This window comes from Malus sylvestris, chromosome 13 (genome assembly GCF_916048215.2).
Source record: "Malus sylvestris chromosome 13, drMalSylv7.2, whole genome shotgun sequence".
NCBI lineage: Eukaryota > Viridiplantae > Streptophyta > Magnoliopsida > Rosales > Rosaceae > Malus > Malus sylvestris.
The window spans coordinates 14582490-14588489 of NC_062272.1; positions in this window are offsets into that span (position 1 = coordinate 14582490).

The following is a 6000-nucleotide window of genomic DNA, read 5'->3' on the forward strand; positions in this document are numbered from 1 at the left end:
TGGGATAATACTTCAAGAATCAAACTTTGGTTATGGTTATCACGAAATCCATTTCTATAAATAAAAGTGAGTCCGCAGGGTGAAAAGAGTTTTTAACTCAATACAAAAATATCCTGCGCAAATCTCGCGAACTTCTGATATTCTGAGAAATTATTTAGACGACCGATGAGCATCTTTAGTTTAGGGTAGTAGCACTACTTCAAATTCGGCTGGTTGACGAGGATGAGGATAAGGAGGTCATCTCATCAACATTCCCGACGAAATGAGATGTTAATAGGTTACTTGAGTGTGAGACACATTGAAAGTCGAACTTTATTGATGCCGAGTTGGCACACCTGCATTCACTAAAAAGATGCAGTTAACTCTTAGTTACTTGGTCTACTAGCTGCGTAGGCTTAATAAATTATAGAGTCAACAAACACGGAACGCATCAGTCTCACCTCGTGCTCGTCAATGATGCAGCCACTAAAGTCTTGATTTTGTTCTCGCGGATCCATCGCAGCTGATGGAGGAGAAGAAAAGAGGTCCTTCATATTTCCACGGCATACCATCCCCCAAATCAAACAAACAGATGCCGTTACCTGCCTAATTTGATTTGAAATTATGGCTATATTTTCACGTGAGACTCACATGTGTATATATAACCAAAAAAAAAAAAATACCAAAGTGATTTGAACCTCAATTGTTAACGGAGCTTATCACGAGAGTTTAATTAACAAATTTTTCACTACAAAAGTCACATAAAAAGTGATTTGGCACCACAAAAATAACGAAAAAAATTATTCATATATGTTATATGGTATTAGAATTTTAGTTGACTCACATGCATTAGTTTGTTGTATGTAGTTAGTATAATTTCATTCTCATAGCCACTTCAAATTTCAAATACATCATATCTTTATATATAAAAAATATTAAACAATAAAGCCGCCCTCGTACCTTCGAGGTTACTTAAAAAAACCTAAAGAAAATTAAAATTGGATTTAGATGAAACAAATTCATGTCGAATCAAAACAGCCTACAGATTTTGCACCAAAAAAATTAACATACGAAAAAGATTTGATCCATTCAATCAGAATACTTAGTTGTTCATATTTTTGGTCGAGTCCAAATATTTCAATTTTTTTATTTTTTGTCGAAAGACAGATATTTATTGAATTTATTTGGTCTGAATCAAAATATTCAGTTTCTTTAGGATCCTGAACGCACACCACACACACAAAAGTTAATTGACTTTCCTCCTCTAGCAAGGAACAACTACTTCATTAGGCTTTAGGACTCTGAACGCACACTACACACACAAAACACGCTCCGAAAGAGATGTGAGCGGTTCCATTCCCTCTTTGGAAGTACTTACGCCAGCTTTCGTTAGCAGAGTTACCCTCCATTCAGCCGTGTAAAACATGGTTTCGTATACTATTAATTCTGATTTATTTATTTATTTACTTTTTGGAGCTACTTGTGAAAAGCTTTACGGTTAATAATAAGTAATCCAATCTTCCTCACACCTTTTAGTTTCATCTCGGTAGAACAAGGAATATGCCAAGGCGGTGGACCGCAAATAGTTGACCCGGGCCTGAAGAAGGAGAGGCCTTGTGGCTTATCTAGTCAAACATGAAGCATAATCGACTGGAGGCGTGATTCTTCTTTTGAGCCACTTTTACAATAAAATAAAAAAATAAAAAAAAGACCCAAAAATGTTGTATAAGTGTCTTTATTGCCTTCCACTCTTTTTGCCACAAGTACAAGAAGAAGAAAGATTGTGACTAACTTATTCGGGGATAACTCTTTAAAGAAAAGGATCTAGTTTGATCCACTATACTCCTGTCAGTGGGATCTGCCAGTGACCCTGTGTGTCACGCCGTTTCCTCAGTACAGATTAGTGGAAGAAGACGATGAGTGATCAGTCGATGAGATGGAGTACAATGGCGGAAACAATGATGGGTTGTTATGGTTAACAATTTCATGACTCAACAAAAGGAAATCTTTAGACCTAAAGAACCCAGCAAGGTCGGAATGTACGTCTGTGGTATCACAGCCTATGCCCTAAGCTGTCTTGGCCACGCTTGAGCACCCGTTAGTTTTGGCATCCTGTTTGTACCTAAAATTACACTATCAGCCCATGCAATCAAGGTCATAGAATGAGCATAGCTCCACACTGTTAGATGGACAAGTGAAGATATTATTATGGTTTTTTATCATAATAATGATCTTTTAATATGATTTATCTTCACATTTTCTTTATACAGGATAAATGGGATTCAAGTTATCTCCAATGGGAAGCAATAACAACAAAGTTCAAATTAACTTGGGTTTGCTAGCAGTGAACATGTAGATTGAAACAACTTGGAGTAGAATAAGAGCTCACATGGGATTTGGAAAGGGATCATCTCCGGATCCATCAATCAGGGCCCTTGAAATTTGATCCAACGACTAAAGTTATTATAACTTTTAAAGAGGGCCCTTGTTTTTAGCCGTTGGATCAAATTTCAAGGGTCCGAATTGGTGGATTTGGTGAATTTGGTGGAAGGGATCCGAAGAGGATCCCTTTCGGTGGGATTTGATGATTACTTGAAGGAAAATAATGGTCTTGGTTAATGATGAGATAAGAAACCTAGGTAGGCTAGGCATTTTTGCATGGTGATGGATGTTGTCAGATTGGTTTGAAGTGACAAGAGAATGAAGATCTTCTCTAGATTCTCTTTGTGAGAATTTAGGAAATCCTCCAATCACATCCGTTCATCGTACATCGTGCATTAGTTTTCGTCAGGTAGTGTTTATATTTAATTTTAAATAAAAAAATTTACAATAATTTTTTACCACACGATATACGATAAACGGATATGATTAGAAAATTCTCGAAATCCTCACAAAGAGGATCGGAAGAGGATCCTCATTCGTGATAAGAATTGATGAAGGGGTCACAATGTATGCTGTGTGAAAGGATATTTGAGATTTCAAAGTCCTCTTGTAAAAGTCTATGGGCATAAGGAGACTAGGGAGGCTTTTGCCAAAATATGTCAAAAGATAATATCAGTTATTTTTATTTTTATTTTTGGAGTATAATCGGAAAATGTCTCTATTGGATTGGCGATCAAGGAGACTCGGCAATAAATACAAAGCTGCAAACAATGTGAAAAGCTCTTCAAATCAACACACAAAACTGTCATGCGTAAACTCTCACTCTATGCAAAACCTTTTAAACATCTTGAGATTTTTTTTTTCTTTTTTTTTTTCCGCCAATGACACACCCCAATCTCGATAAAGGACATTGGGATGGCCGTGTGATGGCCAACACCCGAGGGTGACGCAAGCCATTTAATGAATGCATATGTTGAGAACATGTAAACCATGCGTATAAATTTCATTCGAACTACATAAAATAATATACTAATATTCAACTGACAACAATGGTAAACATAGTGATAGTACATGACATGTTCATAGTATACATCTAATTCAGAATACAACGGAAGGTGCTATTACAATGATGTCAAAGCAGAGATGAAGGCACGATATCACTGGTAGGGGAATGCCTCGTAGCTCGAATTGTAAGCCTCGTTCCTATGTCCTGAGGGGGCGCACAATAAACATGAGTGGACCAAGTTGATATATATATAAATTACTGAAATAGTTATCACCATACTAACCCCCAAAGTTTTATGGAAACTCAATAGCATAATAAGTAATAGGTTTTTTCCGAAAACCCTAGCATGCCATAAAACCTTCATTAAACATATATTGTACAGTGATCTAACTAGAAGTATCATATCGCCCATAGGTACTATATCTCTTGGCCCGAAGCCAGTGCCTATATCTCTTGGCCCGAAGCCATCTACATATATCTCCCTCGGCTCGAAGCCATCTATATATATCTCCCTCGGTCCAAAGTCATATACATATATCTCCCTCGGTCGAAGCCAAAACAGTGACCACTAAATACGCACAAAAACGTTGAATATATATTCTTCCAACATAAGTATATATATCTCAAAGGCATCTTCATAGCATATAGTCATCCATCATATATACAATAAAGAAGTGTAAAAACATGTTCATAAGCAGTATATAGTCATCCATCATACATACTACAAAGAACATAAGTTCGATAAAATATGGTATTCCAATATATTCTCCATAAGCATGATAAACATCAAGTGTAAATATATTTTATTCATAAAACGTAACCATTAAATCATGTTTTTCATGTATGCATTTCTACTATTAAAACATGCATTTTAGAAAGGGTCCACTCGCAGATACTCCGTCGTCGAAGAGCCGTACAAAATAGGAATGACGGAATCGCCACTAATAATTTCACCTAAGCACATAATGGGTCCAATTTAAGGCTGGTTCGATATGGGATCCCAAATCGAAAATGGGATCCCAATTTCCAAACCGATTTTTTTCGGAACAGAGTTTCAGAAACCAAAACCAAATCGAACTTTTGGGATTCCCAAAATTTTTTTCGGGATTTTGGTATGGTTCAGTATTCATCAACCTCCCACCTTCCCTGCTAGCCCACACGGCCACACCTCATCCTAGATTTGTCGATCTCCCCACCCCCATCTTCATCCTTCTCACTCCTGGGCTTGTCTTTGCTGCCTTCGGGAGTCGGAGGGTTCTGCCAAGAAATTTATGTCATGGTATAAAGTGAGAGTACCACAACTGTATTTAGAACTTGAACTAGAAACACAATTTGGACATCAACATTTGGTTATTTGATGGCACCAAAACATGCATATACTTTTTTATTGCATTGGACATTTGAACAATTGAATGATTATCATACCCAACTTAATAAGCAACGTAGAGTCTTTTTGTTCCATTCATGTAGTTGTACACCACTATCAAACCCTTTCTCAGATTGCTGCAGTAGGAACTCAAGAACCATAGATGTATGCGAAAAAAGTTACATAAGAGAGAAGTGATACAACAGAAAGATAAAGACGAAGTGCATCGAACAGAATCAGGTACCGATCCTCGTCGATGTGTGAGCTTTTCCATGTCTTGTCGAACGAAATCACCATAATGGGCTACTTTGCTTTGCAGCGATAGATCTAATGTCTTGGATGAATGATTGGGTTCATCAGACGAAGGCTGCAATGGGTATGGTGTTTTGGGAAGAGCATGATGCGGGTATGGCTGCTTTTGAAGATTGAGAAAGAATTTGGAGGCATTAGGCTTGCTTATGCATTTGAGGGAGTCGGTGGAGGGAAAGAGATGGTGGCTGTCTGTGCCTCTGTGGGAATGCGAATAGATAATGTTATCAAGAAATAAAAATAAGGAAAGGAATGGTGAAGTCTGTGAAGAATGAAAATGGCAGACAAAGAAAGAATAAAAAAAGGAAAAGATGGTGAAGAAAGATAGTTATTGGCCAGATGAACGGTGGTTGATTAAATAATATATATATATATATATATATATATATTATTGGTTTGGGATTCCTGAACAAAGAAAAATGTGATACCGATTCCTGTATTGAACGGTTCGGGATCGGTTTGGGATGGGTACCAAAATTTTTAGGAGTTTTGGTTAGGGATTTTTTTGATATGGTTTGGGAATTTTTTCTAGCCTTAGTCCAATTAACAAAACTATACTCAAACGATTGAGTTTCGGAAAATAGACATCATAAACGGATTCAGGACGTCGAATAACATAAAGGGAGACCTCGAGTATCCTCAATTGTCATCATGGACCGCTGCAAGGTGGCGGCTCTGATGGCCACTAGCCGCCGTGGGTCGCCGAAAAATTCGCAGGCACCCATGCGTCAACCACGTGCAGGTTCACACGTGGTTGGGCTGCTGGGTTGGACAGGGTTTGGGCTTGGGTTCTTGGGCTTAAGGGTTTGGGCCTCATGGGCTTAGGGTCAATGGACCCAAGGTCGGGGTTTTCATGGCCCGAAGGTCAAGGTTCTCATGGCCTAAAGGCCTGGGGTCCATGGGTCTGGCGTATGGTTAATTGGGTTAAGGGTTTCTAATGGGCTTGGGCTTGAAAGCC